Consider the following 24,480-nt stretch of genomic DNA (forward strand, 5'->3'; position numbering starts at 1 on the left):
GGTTACCAAAAAGCAGAGGAGGACATTATGGCTAACCCAGAGCAGGCTCAGGGAGGCACAGAAAGAAAAGGAAAAGGGACCGAAGCCCAGTCATAAAGGGCCTTATGAGAATGGTGTTTGGAATCTATTTGGAGTCCAACTGGAAGCCACCAAAGGTTTTTTAACCCATTGTTGTTGCTAGGTTTCACCGGGTCCACTGCTACGTATACTGGCCCTGCGCACAGAACGACAGTGCCCGGTCCCCCTGCATCATCCTGCCCACAGGGGCACTTACTTCCATCCTGTCCTACAGGGTCGCTGTCAGTTGGAATAGACTCCAGGGCAGAGTCTGTTTACACACACACACACACACACACAACATACATAGTTGACAAACATGACAAAATAATAGAACCCTGACGCAGTCTTTCCTACTTTAAACCATTCAGTACCTTCTTGTTCTGTTCAAACAAGTTTCAATGAGAATAATTAAACCCATCATCACCTGCTGCCATCCAGTCAAGTCCAACTCCCCGCAGCAGCACTATGGGAAGGTTAGAATCATGACAGAAGCAGGACTCCTCGTCTTCTCCCACTGGGTGAGTTCGAATCAAGCATTTGGGAGTGCCTGCTATGGCACCAGGCCTCTTAAGCACAATGAAGTGTTCGGGAATTCACATTCACCACTGTTTCCACGTTTTTATGATCCACATAGGAGAAACAAGATTTAAGAGATCAACATTGAGGTTGGAAGGCAGGTTAGCAACACTCTGAAAAGAGCGAAAAGTTGGAGCCTGCAAAGCCTCCTGGCTTTGTTGCTGCTGCTGTTGTCCTGACCGGAAAGGGTACCAGTCTGCCCTCCACAACAGCTAATACAGTGCCGACACGCACTGGCTCCTCAGCAAGAAAAATATGCTGAAAGAATGAATAGATGGGCAATTCTACAGGCTAATAAGTTTGTCGACATATCACAGTTATTACCTTATGTACTCAAGTACAAGCCAAGTTTTTCAGCACATTGTTAATGCAGTTTTTGTGGTAAAATTAGGTGCCTCAGCTGGTATTTAGGTTGGCTTATACTTGAGTATATACGGCATTTAGGTACAACCTTGTATAAGTAGTATTTAAAGCGGGCACACATTAACCTTCAATCTTTTATTTTTAATAAATCATTTTATTAGGGGCTCATACAACTCTTTTATCACAATCCACACATACATCCATTGTGTCAAGCACATTTGCACATTTGTTGACCTCATCATTCTCAAAACATTTGCTTTTTTACTTGAGCCCTCAGTATCAATTCCTCATTTTCCCCTCACGCCCCACTTCCTCCTCCCTCATGAACCCTTGATAATTCCTTCATTTAAAATTAAAACTTATGGAGAGCAAATGCCTTGAGAATGATTGGGGCAGGGAATGTATGGATGTGCTTTATACAATGGATGTATGTATATGTATGGATTGTGGTAAGAGTTGTTGGAGTCCCTAATAAAATGTAAAAGAAGAAAAGAGAAAAAAATGATTAGGGCAAAGACTGTACAGATGTGCTTTATACAATTGATGTATGTATATGTATGAACTGTGAAAAGAATTGTATCAGCCCCAATAAATTGTTAAAAAAAATTAAAACTTATTATTATTTTGTCATATCTTGCACCGTCTGACATCTTCCTGTACCCACTTCTCTGCTGTCCGTCTCCCAGGGAGGAGGTTATATGTAGATCCTTGTAATCAGTTCCCCTTTTCCACCCCATCCTCCCTGCCCCCTCCCAGTATCGCCACTCACCCCTGGTCCTGAAGGGATCATCTGTCCTGGATTCCCTGTGTTTCCAGTTCCTATCTGTACCAGTGTACATCCTCTGGTCTAGCCGGATTTGCAAGCTAGCATTGGGATCATGATAGTGGCAGGGGAGGAAGTATTTAAGAACTAGAGGAAAGTTGTATGTTTTATGGGTGCTACACTGTCCCCTGACTCAACCTTCAATCTTTTAAGAAACTATCATTCCTACATTGTAAATAAGGGAATAGACACCATTATTATAAAAATAGCAGTACCTTGCATGTTGTGAGAATTTGCAAGCACTAAGAGTGTGATTTTAAAACACAGTCAATGGATAACTACAAAATATAAATTCAAACTAATTCCTTGATTTAAAGTTCACTGTGGTCCAAGAAAGCAGGAGGAATATAAAATACACAGTACTAACTTCAACAGCAACTAAAAGATCAGAAATTTCAGAGAAAGCGTAAAACAGGAAAGAATGGTAACTGCTGACAGTTCTTTCCTTGTGTGTCTATGTGACACGTTTTCTGAGTTGTGTGCTTTCTGCAGGACTACCGTATATTTCAATCCTTGTCCCCACTAGAGGTACATTTCAGAAAAGCAAATCTTGCACACACTGCTGTTGCCACTCCCACTACGATCTATTGTATGTTTCATGACATCCTAGGCACAGTGCTGAGACTATTATTTTACTTAATCCCTACAATAACCCCACACTAAATTTTGCATATAAAGAATTTGAAGCTTAAAAGCTAATACGCACTGGAATCAGGATACTAAGCATTCAGCCCTGAAACAAAAGTTCTGGCACATGAAAATCAGATAGGAAAACCTAAAATGGATTGGACACCATTAAAAGTAGAAACACAGCACATCAGAATATGCCATAGCCTTGAGGATTTTATTTAGCAAACAAGACTGCCCACTGATTACCTCTAGAAGAAATTAGGTCACCATCTCATTTCAAGTGGCAAGAATAGGTGAATATATAGTGACCAGAGTTTATTACCAAGGTGATGGAAATTTTGGCAATGGTTGTCTACAAAGTAGGATTAATGTCACTGACACCACTAAGTTCGATACCTGGAAGGCGCTGAGTTGGCAAGTGTGTTTTCATTTTTACTTTTTTCCCAATGATTAAAAAAATAAATTGAGTAAGTAAAATATTAAAATAGAAATATTTGAAAATGAATTTATCTTATGCCATGTAAAAAACAACCTGTTTACACAGTATTTTCTCTTGTTTCTAATAAAAGTATCAAAACATCTCAAGATTGTCAACAAAAACTTCTACAAATTTTTATGTAAAATATAAAATCTGTACTGTTCTGGGAGATATAACATTTTCCTGACTTTAAAACTAACATTTTGACAATATGTTGGGCTGGCATGCCCCTTCCTCTGAAACACGCTCCTTAATCATGCTACGGGAAAGACTGGCCCTCTTATGCTCCCTCCAATGCCCCACCTCCATTTCTTTGTTTGTTTGTTTGTTTGTTTGTTTGTTTGTTTGTTTGTTTTAAACGTTTTATTAGGGGCTCATACAACTCTTATCACAGTCCATACATATACATACATCAATTGTATAAAGCACATCTGTACATTCTTTGCCCTAATCATTTTCTTTTCTTTCTTTCTTTTCCCTTTTCTTTTTTTACATTTTATTAGGAACTCATACAACTCTTATCACAATCCATACATATACATACATCAATTGTAATAAAGCACATCCATACATTCCCCACCCCAATCATTCTCAAAGCATTTGCTCTCCACTTAAGCCCTTTGCATCAGGTCCTCTTTTTTTTTTCCCCCTCCCTCCCCTCTCCCCCCTCCCTCATGTGCCCTTTGTAATTTATACATCGTTATTTTGTCATATCTTGCTCTATCCGGAGTCTCCCTTCCCCCCCTTCTCTGCCGTCCCTCTCCCACCTCCATTACTTTTAAAGCACTGATCACTATCCCAAAGTCACCTGATTTACATAGGGGTTGTTGACCAATCTGTCTGATTTCACTAGAACACAAACTCCAGGAGAGCAATGAGCCTGTCTATCTGATTACGTTGATCCCCAACTGGATGTACGGCTACTACAAACTACAGCAGGCCTCTGACCCAGAAGAGCTGGGCTGCCAGGCGGGGTGCCTGGAAGCCTGCAGTTTTGAAGAGTAGGCACTGGCCCCCAGCCTGGTGCAGTGGCCCTCTGAGCTTCCTGAGACACGGTTGCTAGCCGTTCTCACTTGGGATCAAGGCCAGCAAATAAAAAGTTCAACTAGACAGACTTGGCCAAACTCTTGATAGTCTACAAAGACCTGAACCACAGATCAGTCGTGGAAACCCAGACAGCACCATCTGTGGTAGTTTCATAAGCTGGTGCCAACTTGCAAAGGGATAGAGTCTAGCTTGTCAATAAGGTGCAGCTTAATGACCTCACTGGGAGGCGCCAAGGAGATAAACAGCTGACTGGAGACTACATACAGACAGAGGCTACTTCATTTTCCTGATGACAAGACACATGGAGGCACGCTAGAGCCCTGCAGCTGGAGGAGCCACACAGAGACCCCTGCCAGCAATGAGATGCTTCCACTGCCACTGGATCCATAAGACTTTCCACCCACTGGCCTATGATCTTCCTGCATTATCAATGCATGTGTTGAGTGACTCTGAAGAGGAATTTATAAATTGGTATCAGACATATGGGCTAATACAGGACTTATGGACTTGAACTGGACTGGGCTGTGATGTTTTCTCAATATACAATTGCTCTTTTATATAAAGCTCGTTCTTACACATGAGTGTCGCTGGATTTGTCTCTCTAGTCTACCTGGACTAACATACCACCCAAACCTTCTGTCCAACTTTGTTGTCTGCATCATCGAGATCTTTGAGGTCTAGACCCGCCAACGTTCACCTCTGCTTTGCAGCTACCTCCGGCGCCAGGAGCCCAGGTGCCTGGCACTCCGCCCCCAGATACAATATCCTGCACTTGAGGAGGACCTTCTCTCTAACCAGCTCACGGACAGATACTTGGGTACCAGATGAATCCTGAGGCGGGGGGGGGGGGGGAGCACACCACCAACCATGGTCTAAGTACTTGCTTGGACTTTTCAGAGATGCTGGTTTTAAGCCTCCTTTGAGCAACAAGATTGATCCTGTGTATGTATGGGACACCCCTTGGACCTGCCCAGCAACACTCACAGCTGTTCACCTTGAGTTACATCCTGGATCCAAACTCCTCGCGCATCCATATTGAGAGACCAAAGACCAAGGATATGGGGCTGGTCTGGGCAAAAGGCACTCTTTTCATTTTCTAAGCTACAGCAATAGTTACTTTAAAAAAAAAAGAAGAGGGAAATAAAGGAAAGAAAAAGAGTAGAGAAAAGCAACCAGTGGCAACCACATTACAATGACAATACTAGCAAGTAATAGAATTTTACCACGGTTAACAGAAATAGCCAATTCTAACTTGACTTGACTACACAAGACTTTTTTTTTAATCTTTGAAATATAAAAAGTAAATGTGTTGCTAATTTTTATATTTACCAATTGATATTGCACCATTAGTATATATTTATGACTTAATAATTACAAATCTGTACTTGTCGTGAGAGTTAAAGAATTTTACTAAAAGTATCACGTGCATTGCTAACTAGGGAAATTCCTGTAATGCTACTGGACTGCTCAGAAATGCCTCAAGGCTACATAACAAAATTACCATACATACACACGCACACATTTTTCCAGCCCACTCAAAACATCTGAGTAATGTTATTAGTTGTATGTTGTCAGAAACAGTTCATGTAAATAAACGAAACGCTACTTGGGCTTAGCATTTTAAATGCTTGTTAATTAATAAACTTTTTTAGAGACACTGGAGTAACACTTTCGCAAGAGGCCTATTCAAAATTCTGTATCTAATCTGAGACAATATACTCACACCTTCTTCCCAGCAAGTCTAATATTAAAGATATTATCAGCCCATGCCGATGTTCAAAACAATCAGTTACCACTGGTGATATTGGCTACCCAAAATTTTATTAGATATAACCTTGAGGAATGCGCTTGGCTTTAAAAGTTCAAAGCCACACATATTTAATTTCATTTAAACTTTAATGAAATATTTCCAATAGTCATTTTATCTATGACCTATCTGTGACGATTAGAGATTATGTGAATAGACACTTCTGGGTAATGGGAAGGGTAGGACCCAAACTACCATTGGGTCACGGCCTAATGATGCCTCTATGGTGTGATAAGCCTTTTGGTATAGATTGAAAGAAACCCGGAGCATCTCTCTCTCTCTCTCCTGTCCATCTGTCTCTCTCATTTCTTTTTCTCCCTCTCCCCTCCCCTTTCCCTCCTCCCCCTCTCCCTCTCTCTCTGCTCCTTTGCCTTCCTGCTTGCTTGGGCTCTGCCTGCCTCCAGGGTGAACTGCCGGCACCCTGCCATGTTTCCACAGACTTTGGAGGCACATGATTCTGCACCAACTGGCCTGCGATCTTCCTGCTTCATCTTTCTGCATCAGCAGCCTGTGGCTAGATGAGTATGAGGAGGGCCCTGGCTAGCCTCAGACTTATGGGCTTGAGTTGGACTAGGATGAGATTGATACCTTCTTGATAAAAGATTACTACTACTTCTTTTTTTTCTTTCAAATCATTCCACTGGGGGCTCGTACAATTCCCATCACCATACATCCATTGTGTCAAGCGCATATGTACATTTGTTGCCATCATCATTCTCAAAACATTTGCCTTCTACTTGAGCCCTTAATTTCGGCTGCTCATTTTCCCCCTCCCTCCCCATTCCCCCTACCTCATGAACCCTTCATAATTCATAAATTATTATTATTATTATGTCATATGTTACACTGTCCGACATCTCCCCCCGCCTTCTTCTCTGCTGTCCATCCCCCAGGGAGGACACTATACACAGATTCTTGTAATCAGTTCCCCCCTCTACCCTACATTCCCTCCACCCTCCAGCATCACCGTTCTCACCACTGGTCCTGAAGGAGTCATCAGTCCTGGATTCCCATGTTCCCAGTTGCCATCTGTACCAATGTACATCCTCTGGTCTAGCCGGATTTGTAAGGTAGAACCGGGACCATGATAGTGGGAGGGAGGAAGCATTCAAGAACTAGAGGACAATTACATGCTTCATCGTTGCTACCCTGCATCCTCACTGGCTCATCTCCTCCCCACAACCCTTCACCAAGGGGGTTTCCGGTTGGCCACTGATAGGCCTTGAGTCTCCACTCTGTACTCACCCACATTTACAATGATATGATTTCTTGTTCCTTGATGCTTGATACCTGATCCCTTCGACAGCTCATGGTCACACAGGCTGGTGCCCTTCCTCCATGTGGGTCTTGTTGCTTCTGAACCAGATGGCCACTTGTTTATCTTCGAGCCTCCAAGACCCCAGATGCCATATCCTTTGATAGTCAGGCACCACCAGCTCTCTTCACCACACCTGCCCATGCACACGTCTGTCCTCATTGATCGTATCAGGAAGGTGGGCACCCACTGATAGGATTTTTAGTTCTTTGATGTCTGACAACTGGTCCGCTCCATACCCTGTGGTCAGACAGGCTGGTGTGCTTCCTCCATATGGGTGGGACCTGGTGCCTCCCATCCAGATGGCCACCAGTCCATCTCCAAGCCTTTAAGACTCCAGACGCCATAACCCTTGACAGCCGGGCACCATTAGCTTTCCTCACCACACTTGCCCATGCACAAGCCAGTCTCCAGTGATCGTATCAGGAGGGTGGGCCCCCACTGATATGATTTTAATTCTTTGATGTCTGATAACTGGTCCTTTCTACACCTCGTGGTCAGACAGGCTAGTGTGCTTCTTTCATGTGGGCTTTGATACTTCTCAGCTAGATGGCCACTTGTTTATCTTCAAGCCTTTAAGATCCCAGACACTATATCTTTTGATAGCCGGGCACCATCAGCTTTCTTCACCACATTTGCCCATGCACACATTTTTCTTCAGCAATCGTGTTGGAAAGGTGTGCATCATGGAATGCCAATTTAACAGAACGTGTTCTTGCATTGAGTAAGTGCCTGAGTGGAGGCCCAATTTCTATCTGCTGCCTTAATACTAAACCTATAAATATATGCACATAGATGTTCCCCCACACTCTTATATAAATATATTTACATATGTGCATTCCAGTCTTTAGACCTCTATAAATGCCCTTTGCCTCCTAGTTCTTTGCTCTATTTCCTTTTACTTTCCTCTTGTCTCACTATCATGCTCAGCCTTCATTTGGGTTTCAGTAATTTCTCTCCGTTGCTTTGCCCTTGCTGAATCCCTATCAGAAAAGATTACTTCTTGATATAAAGTTATTTCTTATACACATGAGTATTAGATTTGTTTCTCTAGACAATCTAGCCTTCCACAATAGCATTCGAAGATTTCTCATGTTAATAAATTTTTTACATTCATTACTAGACTATATTTATTTCTGAAGAGGAAATCAATCATGATCATTTGTGTGCTTTGATCAAATAATAAATAATACCATTAGCTATGGATCTGAATCAAGTTTTGTTCATGCTAAAAATATCTTATTTACTGTTATACACTTCAGTAAACACTGAATTATAAAACTATAGAATTATAAAACCTTAACTTTGCTATTGGGCCAACTTAAACCAAGAAATAAGATACCGACATCTGAGCACGGATAATGGACCACACAATATTATGAGGTCAACAATATAATTTCTCATATGAATATCAGAAATGGACAGGAAATTAATTATTTTATAATCTACTTAAGTCGTTCTAATTCAACAAAAGTTAAATAAATCCTCTTATCAAATAGACCTTCCTTGTATATACTTTCAGTTCCTCTTAAGTTTTCTGACAGTAATCATTTTTCAATACCATAATTATAAAATTAAACAAGCTATTTACATTGAGCATAGAAACATATGACAGTTACTCTTCTAGGTACAATTAGTATTTCCATTCTTCATGACCAACTCTGCAGAGAAAACGTCAAATAAACCATTTTCTGATGAAGAAACAGACCCCAAGACTTAAGCTACAAATACACAAAGCAAAAACCGTGGCTCTTTCTACACCGTGCTACTTCATTTGCTTTCTCAACTATCGACTGTTATCATAATCGATTCTTTGCAACACAAGAGCATTAGATAACTAAAGCTTACCAACAGGCGTGACACCTGAAATCGCTATAGCTGAGGTGTCCAAATTCACAGGTGGGAAGCTAAACCTCTTCCCTGACCTAAATCTAATCTTTGATAAGAGACAGTAACGATCTTCCATTGCCACAAACCCCAAATTATTCTTTTAGAGCTATCTTCATACTTTCATTTTCCTGGCAGCAGCATGAGTACTAAACTGTCTCCTCAGTGGAATGTGTAACTAATTGCTTCCCTCTGACAGGAGACAAGAACTGGGTGGTGGTCCCAGCTACCATCACTAAACATTTTTATTGAAGAGTCGTAGACTTTGGGGAAGGAACATGCTTTGTGCAGGGACAAGAAAAAGAGGAAGACTTTGGATGAGACAGTATGACACCGTGGCTCCAACAATGGGCTCGACCAGAGTAATTAAGAGAATGTCACCGGATCTGGCAGCTTTGCTCTCTTGTACAGAGTTGGCGGTCCCTCACAACAATTAACAAAATAGGTGACCGTGACCTTATTCAAACTTTTTGTCAGGAACTATAAGGAAGGTTGGAGTGAACGAGATCTCCAAAAACACTATAAATGAAAAATGTTAAACTAGTTACCCAATTGCCACCAGGTCATTCCAACTCATGACAACACCATGTGTGAGACGGCACATCACTGGATTTTCAACGGTCGATGTTCTTAAGCAGATCAGCGGGCCCTTTCGCCCAAGCACCTCTGGGTACTCAGACCGCCAGCCTTTTAGTCAAAAGCTGAGAATGTTTTCATTAATACCACTCGGAACTCCCAGTACAAACTTATGCCAGCAGATTATTTTATGCAATGATTAGTTTCAATGATAACGAAAAATAAAATCCCCAACATGTTACACTTCTAATGAAACAAACCAAGATCTTTGAATCCCAACATACTCAATGCAGAAACCATCAGCTATTTGGGGGACTTGTCAAACAGTGAGAGTAAATTAACAAGGCTAGGAGAGTTTCTTCTGTTGTAGATGGGGGCCTCTACCAGTCAGACCCAACCCCATGTCACCAAACAAGTTACATAATAACTGATTTCCAGAAGATGCCAGAGAAGAAGGACAGATTACAAAGGGTTGCTTTGTTTTAAAATCTGTTAACATTAAAGAAAACCAAAACAGTTTAAACTTCACTACCACCCATATCTATAATGCCCTAGTTCTCACCTGCCATAACCCACTAGGTCTTCTAAGCTCAGATTTCTGGTCTCATGCTCTGTAAGCGATTCTTCTTCCTGGAGTTCCAGAGCTTTCTCCCGTGCTCCCAGTTTGTGCTCTTGATTTTCAAATGTGCTGCTTGGCCGTACTTTAAAAAGCACAGTGAAGTTCATATATGCCTAGATACCCCCTCCCTCACAGGGCCACCCCCTGCACCCACAGTGGGTGTTAGTTGCCAGGGAGTTGTTCTGACTCCTAATGACCTCATACTAGGATTTTCAAGGCTGTGACCTTTGAGAAGCAGATAGCCAGGTCTGCCTTCCAAAGTGCCTCTCAGTGGTCTGCAACTGCAAGGTCGCCAGCTAGCCCTCAAGGCACTTAACCACCTGTGTCATCCAAGGGCTCCTCCCCAAAGGTAAGCAACTGTAAAGATGCCTAGCTTTTCACCTTCCTTCCCCTTCCTCACCCCTCACTTTTTCATGGCAAGCTGACCTGTACCCTAACTTTTTACTAAAATCTCACCAAGGTCATTCGCCAAGAGTCTCTAGGTTGCTAAATCTAATAAATATTCTTTATCTTACTTGATCTCTCAGCAACTTTTGACCCAGTACAATTCTTTCCCCTTTTGTTTTGCTCTTTTGTGATTAGAAAATGCATGTGGCTTAAAAATTCAAATATTACAGGAAAAAAATACAAAGTTCAAAGACGGCCCCAGTCAGCAGTGTGGAACACAGACATCAAGATTTCTTTCCTATATTCATACTGCCATGTGCCTTTGGTTCTCTTAACTTTACAAAAATCCACTCCCACTATACATATTTCTTGGAGGATTTTTTTCCACTTAACACAGCCTGACCTTCTCTCCTTGTTGATAATATTTGGCAGCTGATTGATGCCCTACCCAAAGACGACCGGCCTCATAATCCCCGGACAAGCAACATGTTACATCGGTGGCAAAAGTTCTTTGCAACTGTGATCAATCTTGGTATGATGAGGTTGCCCAGAACGATAGGCAGTCCCAGAATGACAGAACAGTTCCATCACAAATAGGTGTCTTTAAGTCAAATGTGTATCTAAGGCAGAACAGTTAAGTACAGATTGTCCCAAGCATCCCTCGGTGTATATCCACAGAGGTGGCAAATTTGTGGAAAATCCCATTCTCTTTCAATCCTATTATCTTTCTATCAAAAATCTTCCCACAAACTTATTAAAGCCTCATATAGTATACAGTGCACCTTTCTATGCATAAAAAATGTTAAAGCAACATTTCCAGATACCTTGAATCATCTTTAGCAAAAATTATGGTAATAAAATGTTCTAATGCACTTCACTGAGTAGCGCCCTTTGTCATTGCAAACCGCTGTATGGACCTCAAGTGTTACTGCAGTTGGTTATACCGGTGGAGTGGTGGTTATCCTACTCCTGCCTAAACAGCTAGTCCTCCAGCAGTAAACAACAATGGAGGTGGCCATATCTGACCTCCTCTAAGCAGCTCTGGTGACTGCTAACTGCAAGGTCGGCAGTTCAAAACCACCAACTTCTGCGAGGGGGATGAAGGGGTGGAAAAGACAGACTTTCTGCTCCCATAAAGAGGTGCAATCTTGGAAACCCACAGGTGCAATTCTACCCTGTCCTACAGGGTCACTATAGCATGGCATGGGCTCACGGGCAGTGAGGGTTGTCTTGTTTTGTTTTCCTGGTTTCCTTATTATGAGACAAAAGTTGGGACATGTTTCCATACTCCATCCTTGTTACCTATTCGGATGGCAATGTTCCTCCCACATCACTCTCCTTCTATGTTGGGTGCAATCATTGTGACCTCCCAGACACTACTCACAATGGAAGGGGTTCTGTGGGAAGTCCGTGGGTCACCATGAGCCAGGGTCAGCAAACAATAAGGTGACATACAGTCTGCTTTCCTTATTAGCAGCCCAGTCGCTCGCCAGTCCTTAAGTCTCTCAGCCACATGGCTCCCTTGGCCTCTGCCTGTCCTCTGCCTACCTGTCCCTCTGTCCCACAGTGCCATAGTCCCAGGCCAGTTCAGGAGAAGGTTCTCCATAGTCTCAGCACTGCTCTTCCGAGTCTCCATGCCAGTTTCTGATGCATCGTCTCAGCGACCTCTGCCACTTTAGACAGAAATCTCAAACATGCTCTTCCAAGGTGCTCAGGGTTTCCGTCTCTACGGCTGCTTCAAAGAGGGTTCATCCTTAGAGCCAGTGGGTGGTAACAGAAACTGAGCAGTCCCTTCTCTGTGTTGCACATAGCCTATTTGCATAGCCCCGCCCAATCATCCAGTGGGAGTTGCAAAGACTTGTGTAGAAGAGTCACATTAAGAAATTTCACTCTACCACTCCTCATCAAGTACATTGTTTTCCAATGTTTTGTACTTATAACAGTAATTAACTAACTGTTCGACCATTCTGCGCATTAACAACTTATGTCTGACTGTAACTGTTCATGTTACACATCAATATGGCTGGACTATGATTCTCAGTCGTTTGGTAAATCTGTAATGATCTAATTTGGCAGTTATAAAATGATGTGGTCATCATTTTCATATAATGTCCACTTTCACATAATGATTTTATTTATGTAAGAGCAGCAACACAAATTGACATATGCACACTCCTGTTCATTGCAGCATATCCACAACAGCAAAAGTTGGAAAGAACCCAGGTGTCCGGTAACAGAAGAATGGACAAACTGTAGTAGGTACATACAGGGGCTACTACCAACAACAAAGAACAAGGAGCCAAGACACAACTTGCAAACATAAATAAGTCTGGTGGATATTAAGCTGAGGGAATCAATCAATTAATCAATCAATCACAAAAGAACATATATAAAAATATACCACTTTTATAAAAAGCCAAGAACAGACTGACATACCAAAAGCAGCATTCTTTGATGGGTTACCAGGTACAGAAGGAGGAAGGAAGAAGACTCACTTACTGCAGAGCAGATATGTGTTAGTTCTGGTGAAACCAAAGAGACCAAATCCACTGCCCTCGAGTCGACTCTAACTCTTAACCCGCTGTGTCTGTAGACTTATATACATATATATATTCAAAGTAATAGAGCACAGCAGGTAATCAGTATGGAAATGTGTTAGACATGTTCAAATACCTTTTGGGACTGCGTTACTGGGATTGAAGGCTAAGAACCACCGTATGGGGACATCTATATCAAGTAGTATAATATACTTCACAATGATAATGTTCTCCCCAAGACCATGGTCCTTACACACTCTTCACGCCTGAAACCAAACTAGAGCCCAAGGCTCAACTTTCAACCAAACAAGGCACAGGGCTGTAAGGTGAAGGAATGGACAAGCCCTATAGGGAAATCCCTGCCCTTTGAACCAACCACCCACACAAGATCAAAGGGGCAGCACTGCCAAAGGACAGATGGCAAGGAAGGAAGAGTGGAAATGGTAACCACAGGGAGGAGGTGAGATGAGTGCTCTTCTTCTCTGGAACTACAATCAATGTCATTAATCAAAATTGATTATGAATCGTTGAATGGAAAACAATTTTCTTTATAAACTTCCACCCAAATCACAATAAAAATTTTTAAAAGATAATGTTCTACATCCTAGGTTGGTGCATAGCGAGCTATGTGGAATCTTCACAAGCTTGCAAGCAGCCTCCTAAGAGACCACTCTTGGTTGTGGAGAGTGAAGGAAACCAATGACTCGAGGAAGCAATTAGTCCAAGGAGCTCGTGGCCCACTAACAGCACCACCTCCTCCAAAGACGAGAAGAACTAGATGACGCAGGGCTACTATTACTGACTACTCTGACCAGACACAATAGAATGCCCCAGTTAGAAAAGGAGGAAAATGCAGAACAAAAATCAAGCTCACAAAAAAGCCAAGAAATACTGGGCTGACAGAGGGGGTAGCATGGTTTGAGCACTATCAAATGATTGTGTGAGAGAAAGCAAATGGAGTAAAACACTCCTGAAAGGGATTGGTCAGTTTTATCATTACAATGAGTATATAAGTGAGCCATCTCAGAAGCAGGTGCAGAGGAATCACATGGCCATGAAGAAAGAAAATCCATCAGTGGAACGTGTGCCAGACACTGTCTGAAGTGGCAGAGCCACCCGAGGATGAAGCACCCAGACCAGGAGGTGGAGCAGAGGAGCCATGCCGACGTCATGACAGAGCTGGTGTTTCCTAGGTGTTTCCTAGTCCTCCGAGTAAGTAAAGCTGCGTGCCTTCCAGCAGGAGGCTGGTTTGCAGAGGAGAGTGTCCTTTGGCCATTTAAAAATCCACCAAACCAAACTCACTGTCAAGTTGATTCCAGCTCTTAATGACACTACAGGGCAAGGCTGGCCTGCTCCCCAGTTCCCAATGTGGTAAGTTACTGCAGGAGCAGAAAACCTGCTCTCTCTCCCGTTAGGGCTAAAGGGGTGCCTAGCAAGGCAGAGGCCAAGAGACCATGAGGGGGAGAAACTGAGGGGAGAGCTTAGCCTCTGCCAGGCAGCCAGCCAGCTTAGCTAAGAGGCATTGCAGAGAAAAGAATCGTATGCTTAGCATTCTGTAAACTACTAGTTCCCTCCGTAATCTTGAGTATTGTGAGTTCTGTGGGCCTCTGCAAAAGCTCTGGATAATAACGGAGCCCAGCAGAGAAGTAAAGAGACAGGGGAAGAGCAGTGGGTGTTAGAATTGGGTAAGGGTAAACTGGAGATTTGTCTGACCTCTGCCTCCTAGGAATTAGCCTTCCCTGAGAGAAAGCTGGATTGTCAGAAGTGAGGCCCCTTTGAGAATGATGATGGCAACAAATGTACACAGTGTGCTTGACACAATAGATGTATGGATGGATGGTGAAAGGAGTTGTACGAGCCCCCAATAAAATGATTAAAAATAATAATAAAAGAAATGATGCCCCATGCCATTTCCTCTTGCCCTTTTATACTGAAACTGTAAACACGCTGAGGTCATCTTACAGCCAAATAACAGATTGGGCTGTAAAACAAGCAATAATACCTATGAGGAATGTGCTCCTTAAAACAATCAACTGTACAAGTCCAAACAAGCAACATTTGCTGAAAAGCAAAAATGAGACCGCAAGGAGGGGCAGGAAAGGCGGAGGATGAAAACAGAGAGCAGAAATGTAGAGAAGGGTGACACTTTCCAGAGAGCTAACTTGCAGTGTAAATTTTCACCTTACACAACAATAAAATGTTTACACACACACAAAGGCAGCCAAGTTGAACTCATCTCTCTTATGTATTTCAAGTAACTATTCAAAGGCATTATATTGCTCATGGGCTTAGGAGACCTGGTGGCCCTGTAGGTTAGGTACTGGGCGACGAATCACAAGGTCAGTGGTCCCCATAAATGCTCGCCCTGCGTTGGAAGGACCATATGGTAATGGATTTGCTTTGTTTTTATATTCCCTACTATTCACTCTCAATGTATTTCAAAGTCTACTTTCTCACTATCAAATTATGACTATACAATCTTCTACACTATCCTGTTCCAAGATTCTAGGATATTGAATTTTTCTGAAGATGTTAATTTTTCTTTCTCATGAATTTCAAATGTCATATTTCATGTAGTTATTCAGTAAAGACGGTTTCATCCAGTGTATGTTCATACTGCTTTAACAAATTTACTGGCATAATTTAGCAAAATAATGTATTTCTTTTGATGTAGCAAAAGATCTGTACCAAGGCAAAGACAGCAGTGATCCATAGTAAAGCCAGTTCCCCTCTGTTAGCTCATCAGTGGCTTTTCTTTTTTTTTATTAATCATTTTATCGGGGGACTCTTACAAATCTTACGACAATCTATCATTCACTTGTATGGATGTTGCCATCAACATTTATCAGTGCCTTTTCTACAACAGTTATTAGTCCATTAAGCAGAGAGGGCAAAACATGAACTCACAATACAATGGACAGTCAAACTGACCATGAAGATCAGATAATAGCCAGTTTAACCAGCTCTAGGGGACACTTCATAGTACAACTGTGAGGGTTGGCCGAGCACAAAGAACAATTAACAAGCACCAAGCCCTCATTGTCTTGAGCCACTGTAAAAGGGACACTGTAAACATCACAGAATGAGAAAAAGCTTTTTCCCTGAAGAACAGATTCAAACAGCAGCAAACACATTGGTCAAGCGAGGGAAGGGATGCTTTCTTTAAAAAAGAAAGAAAAGGCTCTGTCTACAAAGCACAAATTAATTTGACTCCATCATTTCCTATGAGGAAGAACTATCCCAAGACCAAGATAGATCATTTAAAAACACTGCCCTTGAGTGGATGCCGACTCACAGTAACCCTGAAGGACAAGGTAGAACTGCCCCGGTGGGTTTCTGGGACTGTTTAACTCTTGATGGGAGTTCAGAGGTTAGTCTTTCTCCCTTGGAGAGGCTGTTGGTTTGGACTGCTGACCTTGCAGTTAGCCGCCCATTGTGTATCCACTCAACCACCAGAGCTTCATCACTGTCAATGTCACACTGTCATCTCTGATTGAAATGGTAATATTTTGACTTTTAAATGTAAACACAAAAGAAAAAATAATTAATTTGTAAAGGTAGGAAGGGACCAGGGTTTATGCAGACTTCCGTATTCTGTAATATTTGTTAAAAATTAATTTGTAGAATAGTTGGAAACTTTTTCTTTTACAAAAATAAGAATGGTACAAAAACAAAAGGCCCACTCACTGTCACACAGTTCAATTTCACAGAAAGGGCATCTGGAAAGCGAAAAGTAGAATGAGCACCCTCACTGGGTGGCTAACTGCCAGACCAGCAACTGGGAGCCTCCAGCCCCTCCTCAGGAGAGAGGGGCTTTCTACCCCTGTAAAGAGCACCATCTCAGACACCCACAGGGAACGACAGTTCTACCCTGTCCCATAGCACCGCTGCGAGTCCCAATCGACTGTATGGCAGAGTGTTTGTTTTGTTTTAACTTAAAAATATATAGTTATCATAACAGAAAAAATTATATTGAGAAAAATACTCTTTTCATCATGAATTTTATTGTGAAAAAAAACCTATCTCGGGCAAGATATGACAAAATAATAATCTATAAATTATCGAGGGGGAAGCGGGGAGGGAGGGAGGGGAAAAAAAGAGGACCTGATGTAAAGGGCTTAAGTGGAGAGCAAATGCTTTCAAAATGATTAGGGCAAAGAATGTACAGGTGTGCTTTATACAACTGATGTATGTATATGTATGGATTGTGGTAAGACTTGTATGAGCCCCTAATAAAATGTAAAAAAAAACAACACTTATCTCTGAGAGACATATTTGGAAACCTACTAAATTAGCAGGTGTTTCAAAGAAAAGGGAAATATCAAGTAAAAGAAAGGGTTATTACAGAGGTTCTGATATATGATTTACTTAGTTATGTCAACTATGAAATAAGATCCTCGTAACTTTATTTTCTGCAATAGTTTAATAATTCTTTGCTAGTCTGAAATTCTTTTTATATATAAAAACTTCTGAGTGCTACCTACTACCATGACAGTAGTTGGATTTTAAGTATTGTTGACTGAAATGACACCACCAAGAAACTTTTTAAATAGCTTTTATCCTGTATGGAAAGGAATCATGGTGGCACAGTGGTTGAAACACTCATCTGCTAACCAAAAGGTTGACAGTGTGAACCCACAAGCTGGCTCTCGGGTGAAAGACAAGCAGCCTACTAAGCCTTAGGAACTTACAGGGTAATTCTACTCTGTCCTATAGGGTCGCTGTAAGTTAGAAAGGAGTCAGCAGCAGACTGGGTTTTGTGGGTTACTATGTATTGAGTAAGGAGATCTGATGGCAGAATAGTTACTCGATGGGCTGCAGACTGGAAGGTCAACAGTTCAAAACCATCAGCCACTCCACAGAACTACTGGGGCATCCCATCCTGTCCTACAGGGCGCTGTGAGTTGGCATCGACTCAATGGCAGTGTGCTTATATTTTGAATAGGAGCCCTGGTGACGTGGTGGTTGGGCTGCTACCCTAAATATCAACAGTTTGAAACCACCAGCTGCTCCACACAAGAAAGAGGAGGCTTTTACTCCTGTAAAGAGTTAGTCTGGGGGGAAGGTGGAAGGGGGAGGGGGAGAAGGGGGAGAGGGAGGGGAAAAATGAGAGGCTGATAACAAGGGCTCAAGTAGAAAGCAGGTGTTTTGAGAATGATGATGGCAACATATGTACGAATGTGCTGGACAAAAATGATGTATGTACGGATTGTGAAAAGGGTTGTATGAGCCCCTAATAAAATGATTACAAAAAAAAAAGAGTTAGTCTGGAAACCCACAGGGGCAGTCCAATAGCATCACTATGAGTCAGAATTGACTTGATGGCGGTGCGTTCAGATATGCTGAATGGCCCCTGGGTGACAAATGGTTACACATTAGACTGAGACAAAAGGTTGGTGGTTCAGAAGACAGGTCTAGCGATATGCTCCTAAAACGTCACAGCTGTAAAACCCTATAGAGCAAGTGCCCTCTGCACACACAGGTCACTGTCACGAGGGTAGAGTCAGAAGTGTCTCCACAAGGGCTAACCACCACCAACTGTATGTTATCAGCATGCAAAAACTCCCTTCATTCATTCAATATACAATGCTTAATGCACATACAAGAATAAGTGTCTGGTGGTGCGAATGGTTAAGCGCTGATTAAGTGCCCAACCAATAAATAGAAGGTGGGCTGTTAGAACCCGCCCAAAGGGCTGAAAGTCAGAATCTTGAAAACTATGCAGCATGGCTCTACGCTGGGACACATGGGACTGCCAAGAACCTAAAGCAACTGGGGAAACAGTGTACACACAGATTCCACACCCAAACCCTACTGCCATGAAATCATTGCCCCCTAAGGGACAGTTCTACTCTGGAACACATGGGGTCCCCAGGAGCCTGACTGACTCAACAGCAACTGGGGTGTGTGTATAACAAAAAAAAAAACCCACTGCCAGTGAGTCGACGCTGACTCATAGCAACCCTATATGACAGGATGCTCTTATTTTTCCTTTAAAGACTGGAACTCTTCTTGAGACTAGAGAGTCCCATCTTCCTCCTGAGGAGCAGCTGGTGGTTCCAAACTGCTGACCTTGCAGTTAGCAACCCTACAGGAAACCACCACCCAGGGCTCCTCGTGTGTGTGTGCGGGTGTGCGCGCGTGTGTGTAACAGAGGTCCACATTCATCTGGGAACTGCAGCTTCGTAAGAAATTACTCCAGACACGTCATTTACTCATCCCCTCTTTACCATGGACAATTACTTTATAGGAAATACACAAGCCATAAAGACAAAGAAAATGGAAGAAAAGCAAGCAAAAGTTTGAGAGATGGAAAACAGATGGGTAAGTGACAAGTGATGTACTTGAAAACAGCCAAACCCTAAATTAGCTGTGCTGACAACTAAGAATGAACGTAATCTGAACACACACAAAAGTCCACTGCTATCAAGTCCATTCCAACTCACAGCTACCCTATACTCGTTAGCCCACTAAATCTTCAGAAGGGTTAGGAACTGCTGCAGCAAAGGCCAGAGGTGGGGAAGAGAGAAGAAACTAAGAAAGCCAGCTGGTGTCGAGTGAATGCCACATCATGACGACTCCCTGTGTGCAGAACAGAATTGCTCCAAATGGTCTGCACGGCTGTTACCTTTCAGAAGCGTATGGCCAGGCCTTTCTTCCATGCTGCTTCTGGGGAGATTCATACCATCAACCACTCGAGCGGGTGCAAACAGGTTCACGGAAGCCTTGCTTTCCACAAGCAGTCACGAATGTAGCCATTTGCACCACGCAAGGGCCCTGGTGAAAGTTGAAGCGTTATCATAGACCCACCCCACTCCTCCTCCTTTCAAGCTGCGAAGGGGCAAGCCCACACTCACTGAGCAGCCCGTTGGAAATGCATTCCCTCAGGAGGGGAAGAATACAGGTGGAAGGCACAGTATCCTGAGGAGAAGAGGCAAAGTATGTGACCTTGTATACTGAATGCTGTAGGGCTCATTACCCAACACTCTTCCCTTCAGTTCCCAGAAATCTGGCAATCTGACCTCTGCCCTCCAAGCAGAAAACCAGAAGACACTCTGAAACACCTAACCAGCCAGAGGGAAACAAACACTGGAGATGGCTTCAAACACTTTCACCAGACCAGCCGTTCTCCGTCTTGATCATAAACTGGCTCCACCTGGGCAGTTTTTAAAAAACACTGACGCTAACCCACTGCAACAGAAGTCAGAGTATCAGCCGCCCGCCTCTGGGCAGAAAAGGAGCCTAGTGGCGCCGTGGCTAAGCACTAGGTCAGGTTCCAACCCACCAGGCAGACATGGAAGAAAGAAAGGGAAGCCTGATGCCCTGAAGACTGCGTCTCGGAAACCCTAAACCGAAGTTCTCCTCTAGCCTAACGCGCCAAGGCGAGTCCGAATCAGCTCTGTCCGTGGGGCGGCCTAGGCAGGGAGCAGAGAGCAACAAACCCAATCATGAAGGAATGCTCGATAGTTTGGCAGTGCTCTATGTTTGTTAGCTATTGTTAGGTGCCACTGAGACGGCTCTGACTCATAATGACCTTAGATACATACAACAAAACTATGCCCACTCCCCCATCATAATCACACAGGCCTGTACACGGCAAGAGGAACGCTGATGGGGCTCAGCAGCTAACCCAGACAGGCAGTTCAAACTCACCAGTCACTCCAAGGGAGCAAAGTGGGCCGATCTGCTCTCCTACAAATTATAGCCTTGGAAATTATATGGGGCAATTCTACTGCCTTATAGGGCCACTGTGAGTAGGACCCAAATAGATGGAAATAGGTTTGATATATATATGAATGACAGGGGTACCTCCCCCAAAAAAACTACAATATTTTTCACTCTCCCCCACCCCCAAAGTTATTTAAATTTTTATACAAAACAACCTTATCACCTTCAAAGTACTCTCCATTACACGTAATACGTTTGTCAAATCTGAGATTCCATTTTTGGAAACATTTTTCAAACTCATCTGTTTGGATGGCTGACAGCACCTCCCTCATTTTTTTCGTCACCTCTTCTCAGTCCCTCTGCATTCAAGGAAACAAAAAGAAGTCCCAGGGATCATGGGCAAGTGGGTAAGGTGCGTGGGGCAAGAGAAGCTTGTTTTTTACTAAACACTGGCGCACTGAGATGGCTGCGTGAGCAGGGTGCACTGTCAAAATCCAGTCCCCCATCTGCCACTAATCAGGCCATTTTTGTCGGGACACTGTTATGCAATATTTTCAGAACCTCTAAATAGAAAGTTTGATTAACGGTCTGACCTGGTGGACTTAACTCCAAATGCACTGAGAGTCAATATTTGCTGATGTCGACATTTTCTGGATGGACATCGAGAATGTGGTTTGTCATCCATGGACTCTTCACCTTGTTTGAAATGAATAAACCACTTGCACACTTGAGTTTTTCCCCATAGTGCTGTCCTTGTTAGCTGTGTTCCACATCACAACAGTTTGTGGCATTTTTCTTGAACAGGAAACAAAATTTCACAGCCCCATGTGCTCTTAAATCAGCCATCACAAAAAAACAAGATTTGAGCAAAACTGCTTTTACAAAAAGATTCACTGTGACCACAGAGAACTTGCCCAGGCGATACCACTGGGTACACTAACTCAGACCAAGTTGCTTAATGCTCACCTAGTAGGAAAAAAACGTGTACTACAAAAGCTACACCCAGCAGAGCTTTTTCTGTTTTGTTTTGTTTTGGGGGGGAGGGTTTGGTACCCCTTCATACACACACACCCGTATATGCACACACACATACATGCATGTAATATATATCAAATTTGCTGAATTATATACTCAAAGGGAGAAAGATGAGGCTTTCTACTTGTATAAAGATTTACAGTCTCAGAAGCCCAAAGGGACTGCTTTATCCTGTCCTATAGTCATATTCAGAATGGACGCCAAGGCACTGAGTGAGAGAGTGAAACATTCAAGATCTATGCATTTTGTTGCATGTAGTAAAGTCCTACATTTTAAAAATACCTGGCAGTCCTACCCCAAAGACTCTGATGTATAAGTTAGAGTTAAAAGGTAATGAAATTTTCCCACTAACTTTATGTCCCCTTGTATTTGACCAGGGAGAAAGGAAGGCTTTTTAAAAGTTTCCCATCTGATTCTAATATACAATCAAGGGCTGAAAACCACTGCTTTCGAGTCTGGGGTAAAAATTAAGGTCGATAAGCCCCAGAGTTTCCCATCATCCATTTTCAATTGCCCACAACCAAGGAACCAAACACCAGAGAAAGTCTACTGCTAATACAGGGATTTACCAAATGGGAAACGATAAAATGATAAAAAAGAAACTAAACAGCAAAAATAAAGTTTAGAAAAACTATCATTAACATCTCCAGGAAGATAAATTATAGAAAACATAAACAAGAAAAGAAATGGATGAGTAAGTGGCTGAGTTAGAGGACAGGAAGTTGACCCCTAAGGCCTGCTGAAGGGCACGTGTTCAGAGAACAAATTGATATCGCCTCATTCGCAGAAGCCCAGAGATGCTCAGGACTTAAAGCCACTGGAAAAGGCATGGGGTTGAAGAAAAAGGAAGCAGCTTAGAGTCTGCCTAGGTAACCTCTTTAAGGAGCCCTGGAGGCGTAGAGATTGCAAATTGGTCTTACTAACCACCAGTTGAAAACAGCAGCCTTGGAAAACCACCGGGGCAGTTCACTCTTGCTAACTACAAGGTGGGTGGTTCAACCCCACCAGCTGCCCCAAAGGAGACGATGAAGCTGTTTGCTCTCTTAAATAAAGGTTGCAGGTGTCCTCAAACTTCTTAAACAGGGGGCCAACTCACTGTCCCTCAGACCCGTTGGAGGGCCGGACTATAGTTTAAAAAAACACGATGAACAAATTCCTATGCACACTACACATACCTTATTTTGAAGTAAAAAAACAAACAGGGCAAAAATACCCAGCGGCCGGATAAATGTCCTCAACGGGCAGCCGCATGTGGCCCTCAGGCCATAGTTTGAGGACACAACCTTTACAGTCTTGGAAACCCTACATAGTCACTATGAGTCAGAATCGACTAGATGTCAGAGGATGTATAGTGTTAATAATGTGCTTGGAGGCCTTGGATGGGGCAAAACTCCAAAGGTGGGCGAATGAGCCCACCACAAGCAATACATTAGAAGAAAAAGCCTGACAAACTGTTTCCCAAACTTCTACCACTAGGAACCACATGGAGCACACAGTCCTTCGACAAACCTGGGGTCAGCAAGAGGGGCCCTGGAGGGTAGTGGCTACCCTTTGGGCTACTAATTGCAAGGTCAGCAGTTGGAAACCTAGCAGCCGCTTCGCAGGAGAAAGGGGGAGCTATCTTCCACCGCAAAGAATTACTCTCAGAAACTCAGCCGGGAGTCTAACGTGGTGAGCTGGCATCTACCAGATGGCAAGGTTTGGGTTTTGCTGTTGTTTTTGTTCGGGAGTCAGAATGGGGTGGGGCGGCACCTGGGTTTGAGCGGTACTAAAAAGTCATTCCGCGCCCCTCTACTCTTTGGCACGAAGTTCCCGGCAGAGATCTTTTTACAGCGCGCCTTTCAGAATAGCGCGTCTGACAAAAGTGCTGATGACATTTCACTCGGAAAATTAAGGAACAAAAAAGCCACTAACGCCGTATCAGTCCAGAACCCAAGCAAAAACCACCAAGGGACGATAGCTTTTCTTGACTTCGTGAAGCCCTGAAGAATGTCTGACAGCAAAGAAAGAAGTGGTAACCCACAGACGTTATCTTTACAGAGGACTGCTGGGGCTGTTTCCCCGCAGTCACCGGCGGCGACGCCCAGAAAGGTGAGGAGAGCATTCCAGAAGTTTGGGTTAACTCTTCTGTGGAAGGATGCTGATCGGGGTTGGGAGCCGCGCTCCAACGACCGTCAGAAAACGCCCGAGAAATCACAGCCACGCTACAGCCAGCAGCGATCCACAATCCAGCCTCCCGGAAATCCTGTGGTTACTCTGAGGCTTGCCCCGCGAGTCAAAAGGTGAGTCAGTGATGGGTACACACGCACCCCGGGCGCATCCTTGGGAGTCACCTGGCACACCTGCGTGCCCATCACCTGCCCGGAGACACGGCCGGGCGCAGAATCCCGGGGGGGCTAAACAGACCCGACAACTTTGCGGGTAAGGGGCGCACACGGTCCCATCCTCTCCGTTCACCAGAGTCCCCGCTTCTGGCCTGGAGAGCAGGGTGACCCGTCCGTCCCTCCGCGGGACGGACGAGGATGGGACCCGCGCTGCCTCTCCGGGACTGCACGGGCCGGGCGGCCGGGCGGCGGAAAGAGGGTCCCGGGCAGCAGGGAGCTTAGGCCCCGGCGGGGTCCGGCGCGCCCGCCCCGCTCGCGCGGCGAGTTTGGAGGCCGCCGGCCGCCCAC

General features: G+C 43.6%; 1 protein-coding gene across 4 annotated transcripts in view; it reads right to left on the reverse strand.

Annotated features, from left to right (window-relative positions):
- EVI5 (ecotropic viral integration site 5) overlaps positions 1-24,480 on the reverse strand; it is a 213,406-nt gene that overhangs the window by 178,791 nt on the left and 10,135 nt on the right. The gene's annotated exons all lie outside the window — the stretch shown is intronic.

The sequence above is a fragment of the Tenrec ecaudatus genome, chromosome 1 (genome assembly GCF_050624435.1).
Source record: "Tenrec ecaudatus isolate mTenEca1 chromosome 1, mTenEca1.hap1, whole genome shotgun sequence".
In the NCBI taxonomy this organism is placed as follows: domain Eukaryota; kingdom Metazoa; phylum Chordata; class Mammalia; order Afrosoricida; family Tenrecidae; genus Tenrec; species Tenrec ecaudatus.